The sequence below is a fragment of the Spodoptera frugiperda genome, chromosome 8, assembly GCF_023101765.2.
Source record: "Spodoptera frugiperda isolate SF20-4 chromosome 8, AGI-APGP_CSIRO_Sfru_2.0, whole genome shotgun sequence".
Taxonomy (NCBI): domain Eukaryota; kingdom Metazoa; phylum Arthropoda; class Insecta; order Lepidoptera; family Noctuidae; genus Spodoptera; species Spodoptera frugiperda.
In genome coordinates, this window is record NC_064219.1 from 10,591,281 (window position 1) to 10,601,021 (window position 9,741).

Genomic DNA, 9,741 nt, shown 5'->3' on the forward strand with positions numbered 1-9,741 from the left:
TTGTTTGTTTATTATCCGAGTTGTTATGTTGCATATTATAATTTTCTATGAACCCCGTCTAATATCGTAGTGCTGTGATAAAATATCGATAGTTTATCAGTCAAAGACTTTATTGTATTATAATTATTGAAATTAAATTGTATTTATAAGTGGAAACGGCGGCGACCCGCGGGACCTCGCCGAGATAAATGATATACAGCAGTCAGTCAGTGTCATGGAACTGACCAGACTTTATATATTTATTGACATAGGTTCCTCTCTGATAACGTTAGTATATCAGTGCTTCGCCGAGCAAAATATTGACGTTCTAGGGAGGTACCAAAATAACTTCAGGTTTGAAATAGAGACTGTGATCGATTTCTCCTTTATGAAGGAAATGAAAGTTAGGTTTTCCATTGTTTAGATTTAGAAACATGCGGAAATGAAACGCGTCACGAAATCACTATCTAACGTTTGGCGTCCTGGCAGTAAACATAAAAACGCTACTATCACAAACAGATTAACAGTGTAAAATGACACATTTATCAAATGTTTGGACGCGTAACACGTACGGAATCTAATCGGTCGCTTTAATTACTATAATAAAACGTTTATCGGTAGCTGTGGCACGTGAAATCGCAATAGATAGAGATAAAACGCACATCGCCTTCTCTTTCTTACGCTAAATAAGTGACGTCCATAATTCATACCACGAAATAAATCATAAACCGTAAAGTGTTTATTTTCAACGTACTTAATATGTTATAAATTTATTTAAGTGGCGTGCGGTGCGATTGTGGGCCAAATGATTGATATAGTGCCCTCCCTGTGGACGATCGGTTTAGTTGTAATACTGTCGTGCCATCGGGGATACTAGCCGTCACTACCGAGTTGATGCAATGACCGAGTACGCTCGATACTCGAGAGTCGAGTACCGACGATGAGTTTAGCTCTTTTTGTTGTCATTAATCGTTCTCTGAATGACAGTGAGTCAATTTTTATACTTTGAATGGTTCGTTTGTTTATTGCTGGATTGAGATGTTTTCTAATGTCTGTCAAGTGTGACGCGGCTATTGGTAGTAAAGAGCACCCAGCGGTGGATTAATGAGGCAATTGAGACAAGGATTAAGTGTTCTCCGACGTTTCTTCAGCTCTCAGTGACGTCATGCACTTGATTGTTTCTTTAGCCATCCCACACCGCAGACTCCCTTCAAATTGGTACAAATTGTTTCTTTACTTCAACTCCTGTTGAATAAATCTGACGTTCACGTACACTTTAAAGTATTCCACAAACGATACGCCATTATTAAGCCATCGTGTTGAAGAAACGTTAAAACAAAAATCGCGAACAACGCCTCCGCCTCCGCTAAATAACTGAATCAAGAAATTTTTATAGAAACGGAAAGTATAATGAGATGTTATTAAAAATTAATTGCGGGAATTTTAATTGACAATTGTCGGGGAGACGATCTATCGATGTGGGAATCGATTCCGAAATGTTTTTTTGTTCACATCACTAATGATAGGGAGGGGAACCTGGTATGTCGATGTGTTACGTTTTTTTATAATTTTTTCCTTGAAGTTATGCATTGTTACGTCATAATACAACGCTTCATTGGCTTGACAGCTGGTGTCTTAGTCTGATTAGTTCATTAGTCAATGCTAGATTGGACCTGTCTGGAACTGATTGCAGCTGTGATAAAATAAAGCTGTTAGCTTCTAGTTTATGTAAATAGCCAAACATAATTCTAATTTAATTGTAATAATAACGTTGTTTAGGAATGTTGTTAGAATTTAACAATAAATTAATCGATCAAGGCTTACATTGATTCGATTATTTTGCATTAAAACGTCTCGTTACAATATTGCAATCATGTCATTTCTTCTTTAAACGATTCCATTCGAATCGAAGCCACTAAAAGACATATTTTTTGTCAATTAACGAGTTTTCTTTCACGTTTCGATATGTTCATTGTTCTTGTGCAATGTTTGAATGGCGTGCATCGATGTCGTTACACCGATGTTGTTCTCATTATAACGCTTTTTAGTGGAGTTCACACAAAACTCCGCCGTATCGAGTTCATATTAGTTCATGCCGATTTAATTGTATATTTTTATTGGTTATTGTACGCCGTCACGGTGGTTGGTGCTGCGGGACCGAGAGGTACTCAGCAGTACCGTAATCCAGTGCGTTGTTCTGTTTGTTTGTTTTTTAAAGTAAATAGATAATTGTATTGCTCTAGTAATTATAGTGCTGAGTTTCGTTTGAGCATAAACTTAGTCAAGCGAAACCGAAATAATTGGGGGGTCTAAATCGTATAAATCATTGCTATCATAAATGCATCTCACGATAGCAGCTGTAAAATATGTGCTGGTGCGTTTTACTTGTAACATTTCGCATGCAGTCATGCAAAGTGGACTAAAAACATATCAGCTTCATGTTTATGCCATTCGTTATATTAAACTTTCCCTGACTGATTGAAAATAATTAGAAAATTACAGCATCGTCAGTTTGATCGAGGTGCACTGATATATCGGCCGCTGGCTATTAGTTGATTCTATTACAAAGCGCTGTTTGGCAGAGTGATCGCCGTCAATCACTTTCAACTGGCATTTTCTAAGTATTCCATCCCATTATCGCGAGTTTACTGAATATAGACAAGTAATCGATCTTGCAATGTCGGATTAAACGATAAAAGAATATACAGTTGTGTTAATAACTAGAGTTTATAATTACGAGGCAAGTAGCGCCGCAGGAAAAACACAGTAATGGGCACACGCACGCACAGACAGATGATCTATCTGCAGATGCGAAGTTTAGACAGATTTATGCGTCATTGAATTTTTTCACATTCACGGATTGTAGTTTTTCATTGCGATCAGACGGAGCCAGGCTGTTTAGTAGAGACGTGTTACTACAGCAACTCGAGCAGATTTATAGTGTTGATTACAGTCACTAATAATATCCCAACATTATCTATAAACACATTAAACACGTTCATTTCCACGATGTATGCTCTCGTCTGAGGAATTTCGAAAGTGTATAAAGTGTTAGAAATGTCATAGTTGTGCAATCCATTCATTACACTGCGTTCTGTATTGCATTACAAAAAGGATTAGCACGCAGTCTTGAACATACAAGATCGATCCCCGCGCCAGCGACCCGTGCGCCGACGCTGCGCCGCAGATACTGCTCATCCGCCGCATTGTGTCGCGCGGCGTCAGAAGACACTGCATTGTGTGTTTGTTTACATCTGTCCGTGTTCCGTTTAACGCTATAATTGACAATTGTCATGGGATTTGGACGCGCAATTTAACCTCTTTGTCGTACTGATCCAATTCAACGTTTCGCGCCGAAATAAAATAAATAATGGAAATGGCGGATCGGTCCGCTCGCGCAGCTGCGCCCGCGCAGCGCGCCACGCAGTATTCATTAGCTGCGCGCGCTAGAGTGGAACCGCGATACGATACGTTTTTTGTTATCTCGCTCGCACGCAGCACTTGCATTTTTTTTTCGACAACGCATCGGCGATTTCGTTTTATCGTCCCCATCGAGTGGTTTTTGCCGTTTGGAATTCCTTACGCATCTTGTTTCGGGTTCGTTTGTTGATAAAAATTGTTGGGTTTTAGATACACTCGACCCCAGATTCGTGGGAAACCGTCGAGCTCCCCAAGATTTCAAGTTAATTTTCGTACCTCGTTTGGCCTCGACGAGCCGAAGAAAACAACAGCAATCGCAAATCGACGATTACACTTTGTTGCATTTTTTGCGTAATCACCAGCGTGAGCGTAAAGGATATCACCTATTTAATACGCATTACCCGCGACGTCGCTCGCGTAACATTGATGCGACCGTTTAATTACACAGTGAGACCACGTACGTGATAAACACAAAAAACCGATTATGTAACGAATGTTTCTTAAGCCACATGCGAAAATGCGAGTAGCATACTTTTAAAATGTCGATAATAAAATTTACAGCCGCCGTTACAAGGTTATGGCGTATGGCATTTTCTCTTTTATTATTGTGGCATCTCCGTGAAAGTGGTTATTACTACAATAAACTGTTTTCTTTGCAGAAATAATAATAATTATTTATTTCATTAGATGCGTTTGGCGCTGCATTCGCAATTATTGAGGCTAATGAATTCTTGTCATGATAACGAGCGCTGTTACAATATTTATTAGATTCGCAACTATCGCTGGCCACAGCTACAACACTTGTTATTGCACGGTTTGTTTCGGTAGTTCAAGTCAACATTGTTTATGTAATTCTAACTGTCCTTTAGAAACTACAACGCAATTTCACTCTAAACAGCCCCCAACAGAGTCCTTATTTAATGCGCCCATTCTATATCACATGCTAAAGAATGTAAAATGCTTTCCACTTTAAAAAGCGACTTCTTTCTAGCGATATAAAAAGGCCGCTGAGTAAAAAGAGCAATTAATTCATTCTGATTACGAGCACAGATAATCTATGCAATTTTATGAAAGGCTGGTCATCGGTAGAAATAAATAAAAATATGTAATTAAGAGAATTTTCTAACCTTTGCTTACTGATTGAGGCCCGGTTGCACCATGCGATAGCGTGCGCCTCTCAATTAGTGGCTGACACGCCGCGACGACCGACTCGCGTCGAGTTTTTGTCCGTTTAAAGCAGCATTAATATGCCGATGGACTAAACATTATGGTCTTTCATCACTCGCCATGACGTCAACTAGAAAATTAAAATAAAGAAAATACGACGACGTTCCGAGGTCACCGCGGATGGTAGAGATTTTGGAAATAGAACACGAATCACGACCGCAGAAGGGACGCGTTCGAAATTTAAATTCGTCCAAGGGTTCCCGAATTTGAATACGCCAATCGTAACGCGAGCCGACGTGATTGGTCAGAGGCTTTTCGGTAATCTCAAGGGTGTTTTAATTTTACCTAAACGTTCTATGAAGGTAGGCACCAAACCTATACATTATTTATTGTATATTATTATACCTTTCATAAACCTTGTATCTCGATGAATTGTTCCATATAAACCGAACAACATTCAGTTGAATCTGACAAAAGACCAGCAGAAAGAAATGCATCATGAAACTGTGTTTAAAAAAAAATCTTTTATGACTTGTGTCAAGAAAAATATCGATTTCTATCGAAAATCTCCACTGAGTCCATTTCTAAATTGTCTCACAATACTTCCTATGAACAAAAGCAACAAATCCCAACAAATATAAATGATACCACAACAATGATTAGCGCTCCATTTTCGGTGGAAAGCTGCAACTAAGTAAAAAACCGGTGGCGCGTCAAGCCGCGCCGTGCTAGAGGAATGAGCTTTTTGCGCATGCCCAGAGCATTCGCGATAAAAATGGATGCTAAATGAGTATTAATTCGCACCGGTTAATAATGACATAAATACACTAGGTGCAAGCTTTTGTTTAAAGGGTGCTTTATGGAAGGAAAATGAAATTTTCTGACGCTTAAATATGTTTTTTTTTACTGTAAAGTTTTTGACTTCCTAACTTATAACTTGATTTTTAATTGGGTATTTTCAATTTATTATGTTTATCTTGATTTAATTAAGTATGACTTATTTTATTAATTCATACTAGACTTTTACTTATCTTATTAGATCTGTATCAGATTTTATATTTATAGAAAAACAAAAATGTAAAATAAAATATTAAGAAAAAATAAATCATGAAACCAAACCGCCTGTATATAAAGAGGTGTGCAATTACAAAGTCTGAGGCGCATTCCTCGCGACACGTCGCCCGATTTCGTCGGCGACACTTACCGACTCTTGCCGACTTTTGCCGACTCTCGACGACTCGACTGTTCGAACGTTTTGATTCCATTTTTAAATTTCAAGTACCGTACACATACTGGTTTGGATGAAAACGGGCGAATTGTTCAGTGTCATTAACCCTTCAATACTGTTTTGATCAAATGTTTTCCAGTAATTTGAGTGTTCATAATTAATTTAGAGCGCTAATTACGGATGAGGGTTTTTAATAGTAAAGTTTGGAGTCTATATTTTAGAGTTCAAAATGCATTGTAGAGTTTTTCTCTCTCATTTTCTTACGGTGCTCACTGTTGTCACAAAAACAGGCGACACCAAAACAAAATATTATTCCGAACAGAATCGATCGCTTTAACGACACTGGACTGAAATAATATAAAAAATACACTCATTATGTATTTGACAGCTCAGCTAGGAGCCATCAGAACCAGCATAACTTGACACCTCACTCAATTTGTACAGTTTTAAAAAACCGTTCAGCTTATACCGGTTGGTTAAGCCAGTATAACTTGACCTCTTGTGGGAAAGGAATTGTGAGGATGGGTAGGTCATTGTTTATTTTGGTGTAAATAAGGGTTTTTGAAGGGTAGAATGGGGAGAAGCGACCAGTCAGAAGCAGCTGACGGGGATTAGAGGGAGTTTTACCTACATAGGGTACAATGTACCTATGGTGTTGTTTAAATTCATCATTATTGAATAGGTTTTAATAAATTCATGTGTTTACTTTGATTTGTTTGTTATAGGGACGATTAAACATATATTTGGTGAGGGGACATGTTTTCTATGATACTACGATCTTTGGGTCTATGTAATAATTACTGAATGCAGGGCTTTAGGTTCAGTGATAGTAATATAGGGAATGTTTAATAGACTTCAGTCATAATCTAATCTAAATGAACCAACAATTAAGGTCGTAAAAACAAAAACATTTGCCAAAAATTCTCATCATAAATACAGATCAATAAACTTTGCATGAAAAAAAAACGACAACACTACTTCCGTAGTCTATGGTGTGGCATAGACAAAAGCCAGCCAACCCTCTTTTATTGAAATTAATGTTGCAGCGATGATTGGTCGTTTTTACCCCCAGACATAAAGTAGAGCGCGGTTGTAGTGTTGGAAATAGTTACAAATATAACGCGAATAGCAAATAATATATTTATTGTAGATATATTTGGGAAAAACATACTAATATTGTAGGTATCGTCATTAGTAATAGAATAGCAACGCGACAATCGTCGCGTCGTGTGTCGCGAATGCTGCTCATGAATATGAGCCTCTAGCATGGCTTGAAACTAGTCGAGTTCCTCGTCAAACAGTTACGTGAGTAAGCCGATAATATAATAATTAACAAGGTATCGTCATTGTTATGAATTACATTCACATCTTACAAAATTTTTAATCAGTAAAATTTATACTGCACTTTGACTAGACCACAAATAGACAAGCATATTTTTATACCACATATTCAGTTACTTATAAAAGTACTTAATACATATAAAATAATTTACAATAGCTGTGTGAAAATATTCGAAAAACAATGTCTACTTCTATTACACACGTATTATATTGTAGCTACGCAACAATAAATGTCTAAATGCATTAGATGCGACTGCATTTTTCATTGCACGGTTATATCTCGGTACAAACACATGCATGTATGATAGGGGCTCAATATGATGCTTAATCCTACCATGAATCACAATGTCTTATAACAATAATATTTATAATCTCTTATGCGAACCGACCGGCAGATCTACCGATACAAAAAAAAAACAAACGCCAAAACAATCAAAAATAAACTTTATCATAACACCACTTAGATCGAAAATCGTGCGTGTTCATCCCACACGGAGATTAAATTCATGATGCATCTGTTTCGTATAAAAAATACACATTTTTACTAAACGCGCAAAAAATGGTTATTAATATTTTTTTTCGGGTTTGTCTTTTTATCCCCGTTCTCCTCTTAGCGTCTTTGTGAATTAATTCTTAAATAAAAAAACTAAATTCTTAGTCTTTTAATAGGCGACATCAATATAAAATTATCTAAATTACCAATCATTGTGTAGAAAGATGTTCGTTGCTAGCTAATTAAAGCGAAATTAAAAGACAATTATTAGATAATCATAATTTATCAACGTAGCCTTGGATAGTACTTATCATAATATACTATGTCCAGGAATTAGCTAAAGGTATTCCATTCACTAAATATGTCTATCTGACATGTAAACAAAACAAGAATTATCTGCGCTAATACGCTATCAAAAGCTAAAACAAAACTTCATTGACTTACGATTCTATTAAAAAAAAAAACACAATTCCACGTACACGAATGAAAAATTAAATAGGTACTATTAGTGTTACTCAGTGGCACGTTTTAACCCTCTGAATATTTCAATTTTCAAGTAATATTACGATCAAGTACTTCGTTTAAAACCCTGTAATTTCTTCGCCGTTAATTTGCCGCTGAATTTGCCCCGCCACAAATGATACACCACGCTACTGAACTTGTAATTATTTTTAATCTATTCCAATGTAATTGTAGTCTGTGGTAGCGGAAAATTCTATTTTGACGGCCATATTGTACGGGGTTCGGCGCGAAAAAAAATCCCTTATTATTCCAAATGTCACGAGCCGTTATGTATCACCTTTCATTTCATTCCAATTTTAAAAAGTATCGGTGAGACGCCGTTTCTTAATCCTGTGTTCCAAATTTAAAATTTTCTGGAAAGAGTTTTGGTGCGACAGGATAAGCTTACGTTATGTCATTTTTAATTTAAATTATTTGTAAAGAGATACTTATAGCTGCATCGCTGCTAATGAATTTTAAACCTTTATAAAAAGCCAAAATGTTTATTGTTGATGAGCAATATGACTTACTACTTATGTTTTTATACACTTAAAAGTATCAGTCATAAAATAAAGCAATTAATTATGAATTTGCACTGAATTATTTACAAAATCTTATAGAAAGAAAGAAAAACAGTTACAAAAGTTCTGTCTGTTGCCAGATGTGATTCCTACGTTTTTCATTTCTCGTCAGTTGTCGAGTAATTTAGAAAAACCTGTCGATTAGGAAATTACTATCCCGAAACATAATTAACTGTCAACGGGGAGCATCGTTTCCGTTTCCGTCGTAGCATTCTATTTTCAAATTCTCTGACGTTTCTTCCCTAGTTTCGATGATAAAAATTAATATTATGAGTTATGGCTAAGGTTGTGCAATAAATTACATTTGAAACAGTTAAAAACTTTTTATTATTTTTGCAACACTGTTGGTTGTTTCTATGACAGTAAATGTCAAAATTAAAAAAAGATGAAAGATTGTCTTTGTTCTAGGCAAAGGAATCTCATAATTCTTCCAATGTTTTTACATTGTTTTTAGTTTTGATGTGTATATTTATATTATATAAAAGTTATATATTAATATATTAACGACGTCTAAATCAAGGGGGTGGACAGCTCTTAATTCTATCATCGCAAGAATTACGATCCCCCGCATACTAATGCATCATATTAGTGTTGACATGTTAATTACTCCAAAATTATTTGATGATGAATATTAGATATTATTATAACATGTTTTAGTGACGTCCCTTGCGTACACAGTATGGCGGTCACGCATGCGCTGTAAAGGGATAAAAAAAGATAACCCAATGATATAATTCACAGATAATTAAAAATTGACAGACGTCAAAAACAGAAGGGTGGAATTAGGCAGTTTGGCCAACACTGTGATATTAGTTTAGGTAAAAAAATATATTATTAATTATTGTATGTGTATTTAATATGGAAAATTATTCCAAATCTCTTATACCGAAATATAGGACGTTAAGCTTAGTACACAATAGTGGTCGTACGACAAAATTGTAAAGTAAAATTACAATTTCAAATGCCCCTTACACCTGCCGATATTTTATTGCCGACCGTGTAAACGCTATCTAAAAGTTTCGTTACCCATT